Here is a 24,230-nt window from a genome sequence, read left to right as displayed (position 1 = left end):
TGCTTTCCTTCCATATATCCAAAGATCTTTGGCTGTGTGGGCTCTGTTGGCTTTAAAGCTTTTTCCAAAAAGGTCCCTCCTAAAAGTCTCCAGTAAGCAACCCCACCTTGAATGGATGGAGTCACATCTCCATGGATACCACTAATCAAAAGTTACCACCCACAATTATGTGGGTCACATCTCCATGGAAATAATAAAAAGGATCCCACACAGCAACATCGAATGAGGACATTGGTTTTCTGGGGTATATGACAGTTTCAAGCTGGTGCACTAAGTATAGAGTTGTTGTATGATTTCACAGTCCTGTTACTCGGTATATACCAAGAGAACTGAAAGAAGAGACATGTACAGATATTTTCACAATGATATTCCTGGTACAGTTATTCACAATTGCCAAAAGATGAAAACATACAAGTGTCCATCAACTGATGAATGGATAGGCAGACTGTGGCATATACATGATGGAATATTATTATGCAGTGAAAAAGTGACCAAGTCCTGAAGCATGTGACAGCATGTGGGGACACTGAGGATATTACATTGAGTGAAATGTCATTCAAAAAAGGACAAATAGGGGTGGGCCGCGGTGGCTCAGCGGGCAAAGTGCTTGCCTGCTATGCCGGAGGACCTCGGTTCGATTCCCGGCCCCAGCCCATGTAACAAAAAACGGAAAAACAAAAATACAATAAAACAAGAAAAAATGTTTCCCTTTCTTCCTTCCTTCCTTCCTTCTATCCTTCCTTCCTTCTCTCTGTCTTTCCTTTAAAAAAAAAAAAAAAAAAAAAAAAAGGACAAATACTGTATGCTCTTAATAACATAACTAAATACACTATGCAGATTTATGGACAGAGAATCTAGAATATAGGTTATTAGGAGAAAGAATAGAATGGAAAGCAGTTGCTTAAGATGTGCAAAATTTTTTAATAAATTGAATTAAAATAAATGGAAATTATAGAGATGATCACAGCACTTTATTGTGAGTATAATTAATAGTACTGAACTGTGTGAGAATGGTTGTTAGAGGAAATTTAGTGCCATATATGTCAGCAAAAGGAAAGCCAGAGATTAAAACATGGGAATGTATAACTTAGTAAATCTTTGTTGGATGACATGTACTGTGTTCAACATTACAAATATAGGTATTTCTTCCATTAACTAGAACAAATGTATGACAATTTTACAAGAAATTAATAATAGAGTGGTATATGTGGAAAAAATGAACCTACTGCAAATTATGGACTAATGTTAAAAGTAACACCTTAATATTCTTTCATCAACATTAATAAATGTAGTGTACCAATGCTAGAGATCAATAATAGGGGGCAAGGTAGGAAGTGCAATTTGTTTTGTTTGTTCTCTCTGTTCCTTTTTTTTTTTCTTCCTGGAGTAGTGAAAATGTTCTAAAATCTTATTGTGTTGATGAATGCACAACTATATGATGATACTGCTGAACCACTGATTTTATACTTTGGCTGGATTGTATTGTGTGTTGAATACATACCAGTAAAATTGAAGTAAGAAATGAATGAATGAACAAATACAGAATTTAATAAATTTAATAATATACTTTCCTTTCTTATGAATTGCTTTCTTTTATTATCAAAGATCAGTTGATTATATTTGTGCAGGTCTGTTTCTGAGATCTCTATTCTGTTCCATTGATGTTTACCAAGTGTCTTGATTACTGAAACTTTATAGTTAAATCTTGAATTCACTTAATGTAAGTCCTCCATCTTTGTTGTAATTTGCTGACTATTCTGATTATTTTGGCTTTGCAAGTAAGCTTTAGAATCAGTTTGTTGAAATCCGCAAATAACTTGCCAGTATTTTGATTGGGAGTGCATAAATGTATACATCAGATTAGAAAGAATTGACTTTCTATTAATATTGAGTCTTCTTATCTATGGATATGGAATTTCTCTCCATTTATTTAAGTTTTTTTTATTTCTTGCTTCAGATTTCATAGTTTTCCTTATAACAGTTCTTGTACATTTTTTTACATTTATTATCAGATTTTAGTTCCAAGATTCTTTTTTTATTGATCATTTGTTTTTGTTTCTACAGAACCATATCCTCTGTAAATAGTTTTTTTTTTCCTCCTGATTTTGCTTCTTGAGAGATATTAGTTTTGAATTTTTTCCCAGTTATATTATTGCCTGGGTTTGGTAATAGTGCAATGCTGACCTAATAGAATGAATTAAATATTCTCTCTGCTTCTATTTACTGGGAGAACTTTCTGAAAATTGGTATCATTTCTTCTTTAAATGTTTGCTAAAAGTCACCAGTGAAATGAAGTGGACCTGGTAATATATACGTTGGTATGTTCTTAATTTTTGATGCAATTTTCTTAATATTTATTTCTTCTTGTATATGTTTTTGTAGATTGGTTGTTCAAGGACTTTGTCTATTTAACCTAAGTGACTAAATTTCTGGGCATAACCCAGTCCATTTTCATTTCTGATCTTAATCATTTCTGTATACTTCATTTTTAAGGGTTGTTTAAGCGGGTTAGAAGTTTATCAGTATTATTGATCATTTCAAAAAAAACAGATTTTGGTTTCATTATTTTTTTCTACTGTTTATTGTTGTCCATCTCATTTATTTATGCTCTGATTATAACACTTTTTTATTTTGCCTAATTAAGATTTGATTTGGTCTACTTTCTCTAGTGTGTTAGTGTGGAAGTTTATATGTTGGCTTTTAGATATTTTTTCTTTGCTAATACATACATCCAATGCTCTATATTTCCCTCAAAGCACTGCTTGCTTTTGCTGCATCTCACAAATTTTGAAAAGTTGTATTTTATTTTGCATTTAAATGTATTGTTTTGTTTGCTAAAGCTGCTGGAGTGCAATATATGAGAAGTAGGTTGGGTTTTTTAAAAACTTTTTCCGTTGTATAATGTAACATATATACAAAGCAAAGACAGAAAAAAGCAGTAGTTTTCAAAGCACTGTTCTTATAGGACAGATTCAATAGTTTGTTATGGGCTACCATACTATCTTAGATTTTTCTTTCTAGCTACTCCAGAACACTGGAGGTTAGAAGGACTATATATTTTTATCATCACTCCTTTTTTATTTTTTATGAAAAATAATATATATATATATACACACACATATATATAAATATATAATGATAAATTTTAAAGCACAACACAACAGTTAGTTGCAGAACAGATTTCAGAGTTTGGTATGGGTTACAATTCTGCAATTTTAGGTTTTTACTCCTAGCTGCTCTAAGATACTAGAGACTAAAAGAGATATCAATATAATGATTCAGAAATCATACTTGTTTGTTAAACCATACCTTCTCTGTATAACTCTACCTTCACCTTTGATCTTTCTCCGACTCACTAGGGTTATTGGGACTATGCCCATTGTAACTTTTTCAGGTTGGGAGGGCTGTCTCTAATAAAGGGTAGGGAGATGGAACTAGCTGATGTTATGGAAAGGCTGACCCCTCTAGGTTTTAGGACGTATCTGGTCCAGGGACCTAACTGGAGGTTTTAGGTTTCTGGAAAGTTACCCAAGTGCATGGAACCTTTGTAGAATCTTGTGTATTGCTGTAGGTGTTCTTTAAGATTCCCTGGAATGGTTTTGGTTGGGGCTTGGCAAGTTATGATAAGTAGCAATGTCTAACTCAAGTTTGCATAAGAGCAATCTCCAGCATAGCCTTTCGAATCTATTTGAACTCTCTCAGTCACTGATACCATATTTGTTACACTTCTTTTTTTCCTTTCGGTCAGGACCCTATCATGCCAGGGTCAAACTCATCCCTGAAGACATCTCTCATGCCACCAGGGAGATTTTCACCCCTGGATGTCATGTCCCACATTGAGGGGAGGGCAATGATTTCACTTGTAGAGTTGGGCTTAGAGAGAATGAGGCCACAACTGAGCAACATACCTATATGTGGGCTAAGCTTCTCCACTACATACATAAACTTCACAAGGGCAAGCCTCAAGATCAATGGCTTAGCCTATTGATTTGGGTGTTCCTAGTGTTTGACATAGTATCAGGGGTTTTCCTGGTAGCAAAATTTAATAGTTCATATATTTTTTCCCATACCGCAAGGAACTTTGCCACTACTTTTTGATTACCTGCTTAATATACTCTGGGACAGGTTAGTATTTATAAAGCAAATTTATTAAGTTACAAGTTTACAGTTCTAAGGCCAGAAAAATGTCCAAACTGAGGTATCTGGAGAAAGATACCTGGACTAAAAGAAGGCCAATGACGTCTGGAAACCTCAGTTCTGGGAAGGCACATGATGGCATCTGCTGGTCTTTTGGCTTCTGGTTTCAAATAGCTTCCCCTGGGTGTTTTCTTTCTCCAAATGTATCTGTGTTGACTCTGAGCTTTTTCCAAAATGGTTCTCTCTTAAAGAACCCATTAAATGGATTAAGACCCATTTTGAATGGGTGGAGGCACTTCTGCATGGAAGCCACTTAATCAAAAAGTCCCATTTATAGTGGGGTTGGCCACATCTCCATGAAAATGAATTAATCCAAAAGATCCCACCCACAATTATATGGGTCAGATCCCCATGGAACAACTTAATCAAAGGGCCCTACCCTAAACAATAGGCCCTGCCTTCACAAAATTGGATAACAAAAAAGAACAAAGTCTTTTCTGAGGTACACAACAGTTTCAAACTAGCAAACATATTTTAAAATTTTTATTGAGACTCTTTCTTTGACACTTGTGTTGTTAAGAAGTGTGTTATATGATCTTCAAATATGTTCAGTGTTTTCAGCTGTCTTTCTGTTTATTGATCTCTAATTTAATTGAATTATTTTTAAAGATTGTACTATGCATGATTTATATTATTTAGAGTAGTTAGGGTGCATTATATGGGGCAGGGTTTGATCTGTCTTAGTGAATATTCCGCATGAATTAAGAAGTATGTTGCTTCTATTATTGCTGGATGAAGTATTCTATATGATTCAATTAATTGATAGTTCAGTTCAGTTCAACTATATTCTTAGGGATTTCCTGCCTGCTGGATCATGCAACTGCCAATAGAGGGGTACTGAAGGCTCCAACTAAAATATAGTGTTTGTTTATTTCTTCTTGTAATTTTATAAGCTTTTGCTTCATGTGTTTTGATGCCCTGGCTTGGTACATATAAATTCAAGACTGTCATGCCATCTAGGAAAATTGACCTCTTCATCATTATGTAAAGCCTCTTTTTATGCTTTGATAATATTTCTTTCTTTGAAATCTTTCCTTGAATTAATGTAGTACATCAGATTTTTAAGTTAATGTTATCGTGGTATGTCTTTCCCTTTCCATTTAATTTTCCCTTGTGTGTCTTTTTACTTAAAGGGAATTTCTTGTGGCCCCCATATAATGGGATCTTTTTCTTAAAATCCACTTTCAGTCTGTCTTTTAATTGGTGCATTAAGACTACTCTCCTTAAAGTGATTATTGATGAATCTGTTAGCATTTTCCATATTGTGACTTTTTTCTATTCTTTATATTTTTCTTCACTTCTTTTATTGCCTTCTACTCTTTGATGCCTTCTTTGGGTTTAGTTAAGCATTTCATATGATTCCATTTTTCTCTTTTCTTTACATATTAATGACAGTTCTTTTGGACTATTTTTAGCTGCTTTCTAGATATTGCAACATACATTTGTAACTAACTTATATCTACTTTTAATTAAGACCAAGCTGCTTATGGAAAGTAACATATCCATACTTGTAACAGAGATACAAGTAATGCATGTAACAGAGAGTTCTGGTTCCTTCTTGTTCTTTTTAGCCTTTATTATAAATGTCATTTATTACAAATATCTGTAAGCTGTAGTTTATCCAATATGCTTTTGCTATAATTACTTTAAATAAGGCATTATCTGTTATACTATTATAGAAAAATAAAAATAAAAGATTGTATTTTACCTTCATTTATTCCTTGTGTAATTATTTTCCTTTGTTTATGTATCTATGATTTGCTTACCTGTACCATTTTCCATTTTTGTGAAGAATTTCTGTCAATATTTCTTTCAGGACATTTGTCTACTGGTGGCAAATACTCTCAAATTTGTTTGTACGAGAAATTCTTTAATTCTTCACTTTTGAAGAAAATTTCAGAATTATAGTCTGAAATTTCAGAATTATAATCCAGTGTTTTTTAGTTCTTCACTTTAAATATTGAACTCAACTCACTTTTTGCATGCATTGTTTCTAGAGAGAAGTTCATGCCATCAGGTGTAAAGAGATTAAAGGTTTAATCTCTTAAAAGAGGTAAAACATGGCTAAAATGTTTTACCTCTTTTCCTCTTTTAAGATTTTCAACAATTTTCTGCAATTAGAATGATATACTTATGTATAGTTTTTTTTTATTTAGTATGTAACATGTTCCATACTCTGCGCTTCTTGTATCTGTAATTTTGTGTCTGTCATTAATTTTGGAAAACTTTCAATCATTATTACTTCAACTATTGTTTCTGCTCCTTTCTGTTTCAACTCCTTTTATTATGCATTTATTATACCTTTTGTAAGTGTCCAAGAGTTCTTAGATAGTCTGTGTCTTAGTTTTAGTGTTTTTTTTCACTTTGCTTTTTAGTTTGGAAAGTTCTAGTGACATATTTTAAGTTTAGTGATACTTCCTTTGACTATTTTTCTTTACTGGTGTACCCACCACAGGAAATCCATATTGCAATTACAGAGTTTTTAATTACTAGCTCTTCATCTTGATTCATTCTAAAGTTTCTATGTTTTTGCTTAAATTACCTATCTGTTCTTGCATATTGGCCACTTTTTCCATTTATGATTCTTAGCATATAAATCATAGTTATTTTAAATTCACAATCAAAGGTTAACAGTTCTTCAATGTCTTTACTTTGTTCTTATGCTGTCATTTTCATAGAACGTCTTAATTGGTATATAAAACCTTCTGATCTTTCAATTGTAATCTCCTGTAAAATACAGGTTTTTCTATTGAAGCAGAGGTAAGGTGTGGAAAGAGGAGAAGTGCTCTATAATCTTATTATTATGTCTCAGTATTTTAGTGATCACTCTCAGGCTGTGAAACTCACAAGGATTTCTCAGCTACACCCACTGAACCCTTAGATATGTTTTGAAGAGTAAAGAAATTGGTTCCTTCACACAGAAGGCCAGGATGCCTGGAATTTAGTTTTATCTCCTTTTTGAAGGTTAAAAGGGTTTGTGGTTGGGTGCTTCCTTACCTGAGGTCAATTGGACTCTGATAAAATTGATTTGTTCCTGGTTAAAGAGAAGGACAGCTCTGGGGCAAGTTTTAAGATGATTACTTATCATCTTTCTAGCTAGAAAGATATTAAAGTTTTTCTAAAATCTTAGCATTGATATAGGATTCCTGGAAGCATATGTCAGGAAAGTAGGGGACAACCCCAGTCAAAAGTACATGGAAGTTTTATTTCACATAGTAGTCCACACTGAGCCTCTAGCACTTGTCAATTACAATTTAAATGGTATTAGGGAAATTATCTCTAGGAAAGGGCTTCTGGTCCTGGGTATCTGCACCAAATAAGTTGTGGGTCTGTCCCTGACTCTCTTTCCACTTTTGGGTAAACAGGTGGCTGTATCACATTAAGACTTCAATCTTTTCATGATGTCAGAAGAGTTGCATTTCCCAGTCAATTCATCTATGTTCCTTTTGTTAGAATAGGAGTGTTGATGTCCAGGATACTTTGTTTCTGCGTGGAAACCCAGAAACCCATCCAAATTTTCCTAGAAATCTTCCTCTTTTCTTTTGCTAAAGGGACTCCAGAGTAATCAGACATTGAGAGAATAATGGCACAGTGTCTCTGAAATATCAATCATTTCTGTCAAGCCAACAAGCTTTGGGGGCCCACCAGTGACAAGTAGCAGCTTGCAGAGCTCAGACAAACAATGTAGTTTTGGCTACATTCATCTGATGTGGACAATGTGGGTCACCTTAATTATATTCATAATTCCATAATACAGAATTGGAATGGACTTACCCAGATGCAAAATTTTCACATCGGTTACCTGAGTCAAGCAATGACTGGTATGACATGAAAGGCAAATGGAAACTAGTACTCTACTTTCCAAAATGACAAACCAAAGTTATACTGTATTTCACAAGGAATTGTGCAGACTTTTACTACCATTACAGACATGAAAGATGCAGAGACTTTGATTCTGAAAGCATTTTTCCCCACTTGCCTATTTGACCTGTCAGAAGACTGATGGATCTTTTAGAATGATTGTTAAACTTTATCATATTGTGATTCTTATCATATTTATTTCTAGATATTAATTTATTTCTGGAGCAAATCAACACTTCTAATGAGTATTTAGTTATTGACCAAACTAATACCTTTTTTCCCCTTCTGTATTTGTTATAAAGACTTTCAGAAGCAATTTACTTTCAGCTGTAAGGTCTAGCAATATACATTCACTGGTCTATCTCAGGGTTTTACTAACTCTCTCATTCTTCACTCCAAATCAATAAGGTAGATTACATTGATGATATAATGCTGATTGGATGTGTTACTTCATTACCTCAATGTCAGGTATAATTACAATCATTACCATGAAGAGACGGAATTGCTACTTCATAATGGTTGATGAAGAAAAGTTTATCTACAAGTTAGGAGACATTGGGATACCACATGGTGGTTTCATCATTGATAATAATTTCAAAAGTGTAATTGTATCAATAACAGACTGGCAGAGCATTTAAACAGGGATTTATACTGCTCATGAATGAAAACCTGTGTCACCTCACTGAGTAAATAACTTTGACGACCAAAATATGAGATTTGAGGGTGAGGGAAATCTATAATGAGTGGTTGAAGAGGGAGATAAGTATTAATCAGCATTTTGGGACAAGAAGCAGAAGTGTGTGTATCACTTGTCCTATTCCCCTTTTTCTAAACATTTGTTCTTTGAAGCCACGAACAGCTAATATTTTAAAGAATAAAGGATGCATTTGAGTGAGATTAATAGTGCCTGTGTGATTTTAGGATTTGGGAGTACTTTTAGTTATCAATGTCCATTTCACTCATATACATGTGCATTTATTGTTTTCATCAAACAATATGATTCTCTGTTGTCAGGATCAGAGCATCTGATAGACTTTTTTCACCTTCCTAATATGCTAAATCTTCAGAATGTGCAGGCTTAATATGCAAAGAACTAATGCTGCAAATCAGTCCTCTAAAACTGAAGAAATACCCCAGCTTGCTGCATTTTTATTGAGACAATTGTCTCAATAAAGAGCATATATAATCTCTCAATAGGCCACAGTAGGCTTTCATCCAGTTATACTTATCAAGATAAACAAACTTCCATTGTCTGTCTTGCTTCCTCGCCTACTAGTTGATGCTTCCAGGAAACAGCTTAGGTATAAACTACCTTCAGTGAAATTTTGCCTTTGGCTCTCCTTTGTGGCAATGCAACCTACTCAATAGTTAAGTAGTGCTGTAACTTTTCCATGTTGTAACCATTCAAAGTGAAGATTCCTAACATTCACCAAAGCAGGGTTCCAGTTTGTTTTCAGACCCAATCGAAATCAGAAAGGATTTCAGTGTATCTATTATTGTAGAAGTTTTCACACTTTTAACCATATGACAATAATTAGTAGATATCTCTGCTGGCTGTCATCATATGAACTCGTAAACAGTGGATTCAAATTTCCCAGGGTAATAAAGGCACTAAATAAATATTATATAAAAGTAGTAGAAATAGTTTAATGGAGGTAGATAAAATGTTCAGTTCTGGATGTGTGAAACTAAGGATGTCTAGTGAAGATATCAAACAGGCAGTGGATGTATAGTTTTAGAACTCCAAAAAGAATTCTGGTCAGCAAAATTGAACATAATATAGGAGTTTGCCCAATCTTTTCATTGCTATCTTCATGTCTTTGTTCCTTAATGTATAGATGGCAGGATTCAAGGCAGGTGTGATAGCAAAGTCAACAATAAACAGGTATTTGTCAAGTGATGATGTTGGGAAAGGTCACACATAGAGAAATATACATGGAGTAAAGAAAAGAACAACCACAGTGATGTGAGCTGACAAAGTGACAAATGCCTTGGACAAGTCTCTTGAAGAGCCTTTCCAGACGGTGACCAGAATGAAGACATAGGAAAAGATCAGCAGGAAAAAGGTGCCCATGGACATGAACCCACTGTTGGCAGCAATAATAAACTCGCATTTGGCTCCATCTGTGCATGCAAGTTTTATGACCCCGGGGAAGTCACAGTAAAAGCTGTCTATTTTATGAGGGCCACAAAATGATAAGTTTGTAACAAAAATTGAGACATGGCATGGATCACCCCAGTTACCCAGGCAGTGACTAAAAATGAAACACATATTTTAGGGTTCATGAATTTCAAGTAATGAAGAGGCTTGCAGATTGCCATGTACCTTTCAAATGCCATGGCTATGAGGAGCACCATCTCCACTACTCCTGTGATATGAATGAAGCATATTTGGGTTAGACAGACTTGAAAAGAAATCACTTTGTATTCATTCAGAAGGTCTTTGATCATCTTGGGGACTGTGGTACAGGAAACCCCTACGTCAATGAGGGACAGGTTGGCCAGCAAGAAGTACATGGGGGAATGCAAATGAGCATCAAATATCACCAATATCAAAACGGAAAGATTTCCCAGGATGATTCCTAAATAGAGTAAAGAGAATATCAATGTGAGAAACACTTCAGTTTACCAAGACATAGAGAGGCCCAGCAACACAAATTCAGAAACCACAGTGTCATTTAGTCCATCCATTGTCTGGTACAGAAATGTCTGTATTTCAAATGATCTGGAGGTAGAAATTGTGGTAGAGTCAGTATCAGTGACACTAAAGTACATTTCCTGTTTATTTTTTCCCCAAATAATAAATGTAATATCATTTTATGTATTTGAGCAGGACAAGAAGAAAAATAAATGGTTATCATGAATATTATAGATGAAGTCTAATAAGACTTTTACTCTTCCTATATGATTCTCAGATCTGTTTTTAATCTTTCCAGAAATTCTAAGAACTTTTTGGTGATCCTTTATATAGGTGTTTCCCACCTCTTTAAGCTGAGGCACTTTCAGTTGCCTTCAAATTAACACTTACACTCAACTTAAGTTTCTTTTTGACTGAATGTCTTACTTCACTGGCTAAATAGAGATTATCAGGCCAAAAGTGTTTAATATTTTTCTTTGAAAAAAATTTCAGTGGAATTCTGGTATATAAATTTAAGATTATTCATATTGCACAGCTCATGGCACATTTTATTATTGGGATGTTACCTCTAATAGCACATTGAATACAAGATTGAATACCTTTTTGTAAGTATAGATGATAATTACAGAAAGATAGTCATAATAGATAACATGTACTAAATGCTTCCTTCTTACAAAAGGAAGTTACTTGTGGCTTAAACAAATGAGAGTTAATTTTGAAATGAGTTCAGTTTTGAAATACTAATCTACAGTGGAGGTGAGATTTTCATTTGGGTATCTCAAATGAAATCATTTCATTTCAAAACTTACAAAAATTCCACAGATAGAAGCAGTTCCATTAGACTCATTTTACAAATTAAAAAACTGAGTCTAAGAAACATCCAGTATCAGAGCCCGAATTTGTAGTTAATAGGGAAGTACCTTATTTGCTTTTATCCCCAAAGTATGATTTTCAAGAATAATTCCTTCAAGTGTCCTTGAATCTTCCTCAAGATTCCATCAATTTAATTTTCTTGAACTGTTTTTCATGACTTGACCTATTAACAGTCAAGTTTCTTTACAAAAAGTCTAGTCTCTAAATCTTTGTTACTTTCTAATTTAATTCCTCATTTCTTTGTAAAACCCTACAGTGATGAGCTTTTCTCACATTTTATTCATTCAACCAGAATTTATTCTTGTTTCCACAGATCTTTTTTTTTTCTTTTTTGAGAAGCAACTCTGGATTCTGACAATCTAATTAAAAAGTTGCTTCACCATCATTTTTCTTGTTCTCTCTCCATGATTTGATATTGTTTATCATTGTTTTGTTTCTGTAACACCCTTTCCCTTTGCCATCTATCAAGTCATTCCCCTTCCAAATTCTTTCAATGAATTATATTTGTGTAAGTATAAGATTAAACATTTCTCCATTTTAGTAGTAAGTACCCGTATTTTGGCCAAAGGGACATAACATGATTTTTCTGAACCAGGTAGTATAATTCCATTTTATTTGGCAATGAATTGTTTAAAAAAATGGAACTGTGGTTTAGAGATGTTTAATGAGCTGTAAAGCAGTGTGAGCTATTGGGAGGATTCCTTCCCAAGTAAAAGAACAAAGCTTCATGTAGAAGTACTTTTCCCCAAACCCTTTTTCTGGCATTTAATATTAATGTTTTATCTACAATGCAGAAATCATGATATTCTACAACTCACATATTTAAAATGATAAAGTGAAAGGTTAGAAAGGATTAGGACCTAAAGGACATTTTGAGCCATCCAAGAAAAGTCAGTCATTTTCTCCCTTCCAATTTTTGTAATATGTGAATAATTAACTCTCATTTGTTTAAGCACTGTCAATCAGGTTTAATGTTACTTGCAGTTCAGGGTGAATTCATTCTTAACAGTTCTACAACAGTACTTCCTGAGTTATTCTCCAAATTTCTTACTTCTTCTTCATGTGTCTCACTGACATAATGATCGTTTATCTTCTATCACCCCTAATTTTTTGTGTAACTCATGCTTCTGACTAAGTATTTGCTTTTATTAAGTTCCAGTTTGCTGATTTTAACTAGTACCTACATGGGATGATTTCTAATTACATAGGTTATCTTTGCAATTCAGAGTATTATGTCCAAAGCTGAATGTGGTATACCCAAATGAAAATCTCACCTCCACTGTAGATTAGTATTTCAAAATTGCTCATATAATCTATTCCAATGCCTAAGTGAATATCATTACCAATCTCCCACATGCTAAGTATAGACACTTTTGGGGAAATCTTGTTCCTACTTCACCTTCCATCCCTGATTGCACATTCCAAATATTTCTTATAGTTTCCTCTTCTTTTTTCTATTGTGTTTTTCCTGCTCTCCTGGTACATTCTTTTCATATTGGCAATTTCAAAGGCTCCTGAAATATATCTCTGCCTCCAACCTTATCCAGTGTAGCTCATCATATCTTCCTTCAAGATCTGCCTATCCAATGATGAAATATAGTGATACTCCAACTTTAAGCCTTTGGTGGTTGTATCAAAAGAGAACTGATGCTATCTTATAGTTTATCATTTAAGACACTTAGCAGAGAAGATTAGCAATATTTTATTTCAGAGAGAATTAAAAAAATAGGTTATGGATGTACTGAACATTTATTGGAAAAATTAAGGAAACTTTTAGGAAGAATAAGACAACATCGTTAAACATTCTGCTTTTAAGAAATTTTAATCAACATGATTATATGATAAAGCATTAAAATCAAGAATACAACCAAATTTTCTAGTACTATGATTCATAAATGCACTGTAAACATTATTAAAAATGAGGTAGAAGAGCTACTATCATTTGCCAACAATAGAATTAACTAATTGAAAACCTTAAGGTAATAAACAGAAAATTTTTAATCTAAGTATTTTGATAAACAATGTTGTAACTTTTACAGTATAATAAAAGGAATCTCACTTACAATTAAAATAGATGTATAAATATGCATGAATCTATTGAAAAAGATATAAATTTGTATGAAATACTTGAAACCCTTAATAAAATGGAAGATCAAGCCATGCTAATGGGAAAAAACTCTCAAAATTATTTTTAAAAAAAGGTCACTTCTGACAGAACTAATCTAAACAATTGCAGCATTCATCAAAGTTCAGTGAATATTTTTGGAACCATAAAATATGATTCAAAAGAATATGTCAATAAGCAGTGAAGTTTTGAAAAGAAGACGTAATTGTAGTTAAAGGAGAGAATACAATGTTTTCTTAAAAGGCATTAGAATATATCAAAAACTTCCAGTAATTACTGATTAATTTGACTAGAATTGAACAAATTCATGGAACATAGAGTTAAGAATTAGATTCATATTAGGAAATATTGCATATGATAAAGAAGTCATTAAAATTATGTAGGAAAATGAATGATTATAAGATAAATTATTAATATTCAAAAGTTGTTAATCAGGGAACCCAATTAGAAGCATAAAATTGTAAGTATCTTACCATACGTATTACAGAAAAATAAATTCTGGATTATTTGAAGATTTAAATATAGAGGTAAAATTGTATATTTTAATAAGAGATATATGTATTGAATTTTGCAAACTTGACATTAAGAAGCCTTTTTTAAGTATACCCTAAATTCATATACTACATTTATTTTTTGTATTTTCCACCCATTACACAATTGGAAGAAGCAGCACTTCTCATTCTCAGCTGTTAGGCATGGTAGGTGGTCCAGTCACTCCAGAGAGCAGTTTGGAAATATAAGTAAAAAGTTTTTAACTGTGACACTGGAATCCTATTTCAGGAATTAATTATAGGGAAGTAATTTGGTCAATGGACAAAATATGTTTGCAAAGTTATTTTACTTATCACTATTTCTAAAGAGAAAAACGTAACTGTCCAACAGTAAGGAAATTACAAAATAACTAAAAGTACACACAGTAATGCCTGTGGACTATAAGGTTCTTATGTATGTCTATATTACTAATACCAGCATGGAAATATATTAATTAGCCAATGAAACAGATGTTGAGTATAAACCTTTTGATTTTTAATTTTTGAATTTGCCAAATGGTATTTCATTTGAGTAAACATTTAGGATTTATCCAAAAGTGCTATAGGTAGAGGAAGTTTCAATAATGTTATTTATTTAAAACTGTGTTGCTATATACTTAGAGGTATTATTTATTGTTTCTTGAAAAGAATGAGATGTATCAAAATTAATTTAGAAGATTAGAAAATTTGCATTAAAGCTATTTTTAATATGCAATATAATGGTTTCATGTATAGCCAAAGTGTTTGAATCCCCAGGTCCTCCTGGGCTGGGTTACTAACTGCCTGGTGCTTCAATTTCTTATCTGTAAAAGACAGATAAAGTGTATCTACCTGATATAGTTGTTTTCAGGACAACTGTGGAACAAGAAAAAATATCAGAAAATGCTCTGGCAAATAGTAAGTGTGCAAATTGTAATCTGTTATGATCATTTTGATGATTTTTAGGAAACAGATCTAGAATTTTTTTCAGATTAGGAGTAGTTTTTGCATTGTTTTGGCAAAACTAAAACTAGCCCACCTTATTATGTTGTGCTCAGCTGGAATGAAATAGCAAAGACATAAACACAACTTTTTATGACCCTGTTTTTCAGAGAGAAAAGGATAGACTATTCAAGATATCTTACATTCCACTTTAACAAAGAGATTCATGCTTTGAAGACTATTTTATGTTCAATGAAAACTAAGGACAGATAGACCAGGAATGTAAAATAACATGCATGAAAATTGTTAATTTATGAGAATTAATTAGAGTAAGAGAAAAACCAAAAAGAAATAGAATGCGTGTTGGGGGTTCAAAAAACAAAAGACAAGAAGTGGTTAATTATCCAAGTAAGTGCTAGAGAATGAAAGAATGGGTTTCCTACCTAGCTGCTCGGGCTCAGGTTGAACTGCTACAGCGTCAAGGATTGAAAGACAGATATTGATTCCTTTTTAGATTTATCAACATTGCTCAATATTGAGGTATAAATAGTTCCTACCATTAGGAATGAAACCAATTAAGACTGCTGGGTATTAATAATGACGAATGCTTTACTCCATTATTAACTTTCCACTGAAACTGGGTCTTTGATGCACCTTGGATTTCCCAAGGGCCAAGTGTCCTGCTGAAAAGAGCATTAGGGAAATAGAGTAACCGAGTGTGATGGTGATTAACTTTGTAGCTGTGACAATCTTATTTTTCGATTTAAGAATGTTAAGTGCTCATTTTAGACATTTATTAAATTATAGGTATAGGAACTACAAATATTATATGTTTATTATCAATATCAGATTCAAGCCCATGAACTAGCATGGACCAATAGCATGCTGTAGTATTTATCAGTATTTTGGTTCTTTTAATGGCTGTATAATATTTAATTATATGTGTTTCCAATTTTGTTCATCTGCTCAGCTGTTGATAGAACTATGGCTTGTGTGCACTTTGACTACTGTGAATAATGCTATTATTACCATTTGAGTAGAAGTATCTGTTTATGTCTCTATTTTCAATTCTTTATGTATATACATATGAGTAGAAAGGCTGCATCATATGGTAAGTCTCTGTTAAATCATTTGAGAAACTGCTAGACTGTTTTCCAAAGTAGCTGCATACTTTCATTCTTACTAGTAATGTGAAAGTTCTGATATCTCCAACTCTTCATCAACAATATTAGTTGACCTGATTTTTGATACTGTCCATTTCAGTATGAGGAGGTGGTATCTCATTTTTAATATATGTTTTTAATTAGATAAAGTATAAGCCTATGGGAAAATGATGCAGAGATAAAAAATCACAATATGCCAAAGCTTACATGCACAGTTTTCCATATTATTAACAGTTTCTATTGGTGTGACACTTTGTTACAATGAATGAAACAATGTTATAATAGCACTATTATATATAGTCCACAGTTTACATTAGGGTTCACTGTTTGTGTTCAATGTTATGGTTTTTAAAATTGCTGTTCTTATAACATGCACACAAGATTAAACTGCCTATTTTAAACACTTTTAAATGTACAATTCAATAGTGTCAATTATATTCATACTGCTGTGCAATGAAATCTTTGATCCCTAACCAAATGTCTCCTATCACCCCAAACAAAAATCTGGGTCAATTAAGCATTGAATCCCCTTTCCATATACTACCCCTGCCACTAGCAACTTATATTCTAAGTTCCTATTTTATAAATGTTTATATTTTAATTATTTCATATGTGTGATCATATAATAGTTGTCCTCTTGTATATGGATTATTTCACTCAACACAATGCCTTCAAGGTTCATCCATGTTGTAGCATGTATCAGAACTTCATACCTATTTATGGCTGAATAATTTTCATTATACATTTATAACACATTTTGTTTATCCATTCATTATTTGATTGACCCTTGGCTTGCTTCTATTTTTTTTCCATTTTTGATAATTGTAAAAATGGGGCTATGAACATTGGTCTACAAATAACTTTCAAGTTCCTGCTTTCAATTCTTTTGAGGATATGCCTAAAAGTGGCATTGCTGGATCATATTGGAATACTTTTGTTTATTTTCAAAGGTTTGCCTAACTGTTTTCCATAGATGCTGAAGCATTTCAAATGCTGATGAATAATTAACAGATCTCTTTATTTCTCCATATCCTTTCCAGCACTTGTTGCATTCCATTTTTTAAGTATTTGTCATTTAGTTGGTATGAAATGGCTTTATGCTTTTGATTTGTATTTCTCTAATGACTAATCATGTTGAGGATCTTTACATTAACTCATTGACAAATTGTATATCTTCACTATAGAAATGTCTATCAAGTCCTTTGGGCATTTTTAATTCTATTGGTTTTCTTTTTGTATTGTTAAGTTATATGGGTTCTTTATATATTCTGGATATTAGCATCCCTTTTTTAATAGAACAACTTAATTTGGTGTTTGTCTGATATTTCCTTATGTTTATTTTTAGGTTATGCACTTCATGCTGGACTACTATTTAGTTATAAAGGTATCAATAAACATGTTTTCATATTAAAAAGGACATTGGTTTTTTATAGAATGCTTTGTCAAAATAGGTACTAAAATTTTACTGTAGACACTTGCGATCAAATTCTTACAGCAGCAATATGTAATATAAATATGTAATATAAAAATCAATATTAATATACGTATCAATAGATAATATATGTCACTGTATAGTTTAGTGGAAATTAAGAATATAATGGAGTTAGCTGGGGCTTAAAAGTGTTCATGAGAAGTAGAAGAATGAAAATGATGCTTTTGGGTACCACATTTTTCGGTATGTGGCTTCACTTAAGGGAACTAAAAGCTTCTATCATTGCCTGAAAAGAAATCCATTTCTTCTATAGATTGAGAGTTGCTATTTCTGAAAATAAATTACAAATTCTAGGTATGTAGGCTGTTGAATTGCTGAACAATTTAATTGCAACCTCTCTGGTTCTCTTATGTTGTACTGAGGGTGTTTATCACAATGGAGTGGTACCCTGCAAAGTGGAATGGAGTCATCTGGGCAGATTGTGATGAAGCTGTGAACCTTTAATCTCTGAATTTGAATTCCTCTGAGACTTTTTCTCAATAGAAACAAACTTCCTAGCATTGTCTGATAAAATTTTCTGAAGAATGCATAATGGTTTTCTTTTGGTAAATTGCTTGAGAAGTTTCCTGATCCTCCTAAGGTTCTACCTTCATCATCTCTCATCACTTCTAGACCTGTATCCAGGATTAAAATATGCCTCATATGGTGAGATACAGAGCGTGACTCATGAGGAAGTGCAATACCAAAGAACCACATTTTTGTCAAAAGATATCAGTAGAAAACTGGCGAACATATATGGGAATTTTAAGGAGGTGGGATCAGGGTAGAAGAAATACAAAGTTGTATTAAGCTGAAATTTTAACTTGGAATCTCTGGGCAGAGATTATAGACTCTGTTTTACCTCAGAGGTTTGGAATTGCCTGAATTGATTTGCTTGGCTGATCTACTACAATCTGGGTGCAAAGGTGGACTCCCCAAATTGAGGTGAAAATTTAAACTTCATTGTTATACTATTGAAGATGATACTGAAAGGTTTATAAATACTTGAATGCTAGAATGGATTTATCACATGAGATCTATTCACCCTCCGACTTTTCCATGTGTCATTAGTGAGTCGAGCTAACACTCCCTTCTCCTAGACTTCCAGAAATACATTCTTAAGAAAAATCCTGGCATCCATGAAGAGCTCTGAGATGGTCAGAAATTACAGTGAGATTTGTTCAAGTATCCTTATCTCTTTGAATCTAATAGGATTTCCAGAGTGACAGGGTCCAAGTAGTGATACTTAAGTGCAATGGCAAGTTAGCCATGCTTTCTTGTAACAGAAATAACACCTTAGCAGTAATCAGAATGGTCTGAGGTACTGAGATATTTGTCATTGGCTTGATGTTCAGAGTGTTCCCAGAACTGAAATGGAGGTGCAGATTTAAAGTCTTTCCGATTTGTACGAGCAGAAAATTTCTAGGTCTGGTCAACATAAGGCTGACCTCAGTCACGATAACAGAGTTGTGGCCCCACAAACAATTGTTATACTTGGTTCAGTTTACAACATAAAGCCCCTGTGAATGAGGGGAAGGTTGGATCCTCCTGATGATGGACCCATTATACTCCCAGTTAAAAAATACACTTGTTTAAAAGAATAGTTTAGATGTGCTGAAAAATTGTGCAAATAATATGTAAGTTCCCCTGAACCCCCTTTTCCTGCACACACTGTTTCCTCCAGTATTAACATATTGTTTTAGTATTATGCATTCATTATATTTGATTATAATATTGACACATTATAATTGATTAAAGTCTATAATTTATGTTAAAGTTCAGTCTTTGTGTTATAGAGTACTATGGGATTTGACCCATGCATATCGTCCATCATTAAAATATAATATGGAGTAGATTCCCTGCTGTGAAAATGCCTTGTGCTCCACCTATTCTTCACTCCCTTCTTCTCCTTGAATTGCCTTAAATGACTGGTGTTTATATTATCTCTGTAGACTTTTTCCTTTTCCAAAATGAGATTTCATTGTAACTATACAATATTTACTATTTGCAAAGGAGCTTTTTTCATTTAAATGTATGAATTCGTGATTTCTCCATGTATATCCATGGTATAGGGGTTATATTTTTATTGTTAAAATAATATTTCATTCTACAGTTGCACCGAACTTTGTTTACATATTCACCTGTTTAAGGGCATCTTATTATTTATGTATTTGTTTGTTTCTTTCTGTATTTCATGTTTTTATTTAATTATTATTTACATAGTGCTATCCACACACTGTACAATCCATCTTACTATATATTCACCACAATAGTCAACAGGAGAATATTCTCATTTCTTCTGAGACAAACAAAAATCACAGACTCCTGTATTCCCCTGTTATTGACATTCATCTTTGGTATAGCATAAGGACATCTTATTTGCTTCCACCTTTTGTCATGTCATTTATGAATAAATCTATTACAATATTTTGGTTTTTTTTTGCACAGATATGCATTTTCATCTCATTTGGGTAAATACCTAGAAGCATGATTGTTGGATCTTACCTTTCTAAGAAATTGCAAAAACTCTTCCAAGGTACTTTACTAGTTTACATTCCCACTTACAATGAATGAGTCTCTGTTGCTTCATATCCTCACAAGTATTTGGTACAGTTTCTGTTTTGAATTTCAATCATTCTAGAGCACTTTTTATATCCTACTGTCATCTGTATATATTTTTATTGAGGTGTCTGCTCAGATCTTTTGCCCACTTAAAAAAATTGGATTGTTTGTTTTTTTTCTTGCATAATATTACGAATTATTTGTGGGGTTTTTTTTTGGATACAAGTCTATCTGATAGATCTGTTAACAAATGTTTCTCCTAATATGTGGATTTTGTTTCATTCTCTTAACAGCATTTTTCACATAGCATAAAACTTTAATGTTAATGAAGTCAAATTCATCAATGCTTTTCTGTCATGGATCATGTTTTGATGTTGTATCTAGGAAATAATCACCAAGGTGAAGGTTGCTTAGATTTTCTGTTATCCTCTAGTGATTTTATAGTTTTGTGTTTTACATTTAGATCTGTGTTCCAATTAGAGTCAATGTTTTTGAGATGTATGATGTCTGTGACTAAACTCATATATTTGAATGTAGATGTCCAGTTGTTCCAGCATCATTTACTAAAAACACTTAGTCAGACTTTTGGGAAGATGGTGGCATAAAGCAAGGCAGGTCTCACATCTCCATGAAAAACACCTAGAGTACAGGACAAAACTGTCCAAAGCTGTGGCTCTGGGTCTAGGGACCATGGGAGGACTATTGCAACATACAAGGAAGATTGAAAAAATAAAGAAACTATGACTGAGAAATTGTGCTGCATGAATTCAGCTATGGCTCCCCCTGCCCATCTTCACCCATAAGGTTGAGAGTTGTGGACTGGCCTAGTTCTCACCCAGCTGATGATATATGTATGAGTCCTGAACCAACTGTTGACCAGCAAAGTTAACCTACTGGGTCTCAGAGACTTGATCATTTCCATTCAGGAGCCTGAGGTGTTCAGAGCTCCATTATTTCACAAACAGCAAGACAGAGGCCAGTGACTGATATCTCTGTGGCTCCAGTGTATACCTTCCACCACAAGGTTGGCAGGTGTGATCCTGCTCAATTCCCACCTGGCTGGCACCTGTGATCTAGGATAGATATGGAGGCCTCCCCTTGGTAAAAAGGGGAAATGAAACTGTTCTGATCTAACTGTTTCTCAGCCTCTGGGTCCTGCAGCTTTGAACCATTCTACAAAGGAGCCCAAAGCACTTGTGTCTCACTATATCCACAGACAGAGAAGCTACAGCAAGTGCCTGAAAGCCATTATAGCTGTTCCCAGATTCATGCCCACCTGATTCTTACCTGGGAAGTTGTTGCAGTCTGGAAAAGTTTGAGTCTCCCCCATTAGGGAAAAAAGGAGTGTAGCACAGTCTTGATATAACTCTTGACAAGTAAAATTGGGCAATGTGGACCTACAGCATTAGTTCTTCCTAGACAGACACAATAGCACTTTGGGGTCACAATTCCAAGCTACCTCAGAAACAGAGGGTCAGAGGGAATTTTTTTTTTATCATTTTAGCACTGTGGGGAATATGTTGCTGAAGTACACCATGTACTGGGAAGTCTGGAAAAGTGCACTTTTGGGAAGCTACTTTCCTGACCTTTCCTCTAGGACATTTTGGATGTGCATGCATCTGCACCCCATGCATTGGACTCTGGCCTGTTTTGGCTGAGAAATGCAATCAACCCAAGTGCCAAAGAAGACTTCTAACCTGAAAACATTCTATAACAAATCTTATACAAGAAAGGAAAAAGAGCTTTCAAAATAATCATATCCAGATAATCACATACACAAATACAACAAAAAATTACAAAGCATAGCAAGTGAAAAGAAGTTATGATCAAGCCAAATGATCAAATGAAAAAATCAGAGGAGGTACAGAAATTGAAAGTAACCAAAGATGTTTGAACAACTCTAAATAATTTCAATGAGATGGCAAAGGAATAAAAGACCCTAAGAAGACACTAGGAAAGCATAAAGGGGAATTGGAAAGAATATATAGAAAAATAGCAGATATTATGGAAATGAAAGACACTTTAGATGAAATTAAAAATGTAAGAGGCAAACAACAGCAAATTTGAAGAAGCAGAATAAAGGAATAGAAAAGTAGAAGATTAAGGAACTGAATTTGAATGCACTAAAGAATAAATAGAGGAAAATGAAAAATTTGAGCTTTGTGTCACAGAAATGATTGGCAACCTGAAGTGCACACAAACATATGCATCATAGGTGTATGAGAAGGTGAAGAGAAAGGAAAAGATCAAGGAAGAATATTTGAGGAAATAACAGCTGAAAACTTCCTAGTCCTTATAAAAAAAACACATATATATGCAAATTGAAGGAGCTTACGTAGTCTAAAAGAATAAATCCAAATAGACCCACTCCATGACACATAGTAATCAGACTGCCAAATGCTGAAAAAAAGGGGGCATGGATAATTTTAAAAGAAACAATAGGAAAGCTATTCAACACGTACAAAGGAACCCACATAAGTTTAAGTGCTGACTTCCCATTATTTCCATCTGCCTCAGAAACAGACAGAGTCAAAATTTTTTTACTGCTTTAGAGCTACGGGGAAAATGTTTCCATGGAGGCAAGGAGGTACAGGTATGATATATTTAATACCTTGAAAGAGAAAAATTACCTGTTAAGAATTCTATATCCAGCTAACTTTTGGTTAAAAAATGAAGGATAGTTTAAAATACTCACAGTTAAAAAGAGATGAAAGAATTTGTTAACAATAGATCTGCCATGCAAGAAATACTAATGAGAGTTCTGCCAGTATAAAAATGAAGACAAGAAAGAGACACTCAAAGAAGAGTATAGAAATAAAGAAAATCAGTAAGGGCAACTAAAAGGAGAAAAAAAGAGAAACAACAGATCTGACAAATAAAGCCAAAATAAAATAGTTGAAGCAAGGACTGCTTTTACAGTAATGACATTGAATATTAATGAACTACACTCCCAATTGAAAGATTGGAAGAATGGATAAAATATTATCCATCTATATGCTGTTTACAAGAGACACATTTTAGATAGAACAGGTACAAAACATTGAAGGTGAAGTGGCAGAAAAACATTTTCCATGCAAGCAGTAACCAAAAATAGCTGGAGTAGTTATACTAATATCAGACAAAATTGAATTTAAATGCAAAAATGTTGTATGAGTCTAAGAAAAGCACTCTACATTAAAATAGGCATTTAACCAAGAAGAAATAACAATTATAACTATCTATGCACCTAATCAAGATGTCTCAAAGTACATGAAGCAAACACTGGCAAATCTGATGGGCATAATAGACATCTCTACAGTAATAGTGGGAGAGCATCCATAATGAAAAACAAACTCCTAATAAATTGATTAATGTACTAGACCTGACAGTCGTATATAGAACATCACACTCTAAAACAACAAGATATATGTTCTTCTCAAATGCTCATAAACATTCTCCAGGATAGACTACATACTGCAGCACAAAACTGGTACTAATAGATTTTAAAAGATTGAAATTATACAAAGGACATTGTCTTAAACAATCTGTGAGTCAAAGGAGATATTGCAAGAAGCATCAGCAGGTATCTTGAGAAGAATGAAAGTGAGGAGGTAACATTTCAAACTTATGGGATCCAATTAAGGCAGTGCAGAGAAGAAAATTTATAGCCCTAAACATCTGCATTAGAAAGGAGGAAAGAGCTAAAATCAAAGACCCTACTGTACACACTGATAAACTGGAGAAAGAACAGCAAACTAACCCCAAAGCAAGCAGAAGGAAATAAATAGCAAAGATTGAAATGGAAATAAATTAAAAATGGAAATAAATGAAACAAATAAATAAAAAAAATAGAGAAAATCAATGAAACCAAACGTTGGCTTTTTTGAGAAATTAAAAAAATTGACAAACC

At 33.5% G+C, this 24,230-nt stretch overlaps 2 pseudogenes; both read right to left on the bottom strand.

The window, feature by feature from the left end:
• LOC143655399 (olfactory receptor 4F15-like) overlaps positions 1 to 5,972 on the bottom strand; it is a 30,013-nt pseudogene extending 24,041 nt beyond the window's left edge.
• A 69-nt stretch (positions 5,973 to 6,041) lies between these two features.
• LOC143655398 (olfactory receptor 4F3/4F16/4F29-like) lies at positions 6,042 to 10,749 on the bottom strand (annotated as a pseudogene).
• Between the last annotated feature and the right edge of the window lie 13,481 nt (positions 10,750 to 24,230).

Source organism: Tamandua tetradactyla, chromosome 14 (genome assembly GCF_023851605.1).
Source record: "Tamandua tetradactyla isolate mTamTet1 chromosome 14, mTamTet1.pri, whole genome shotgun sequence".
Lineage (NCBI taxonomy): Eukaryota > Metazoa > Chordata > Mammalia > Pilosa > Myrmecophagidae > Tamandua > Tamandua tetradactyla.
The sequence above is the reverse complement of the archived record's forward strand: the minus strand, read 5'-3'. Positions and strand labels throughout refer to the sequence as shown.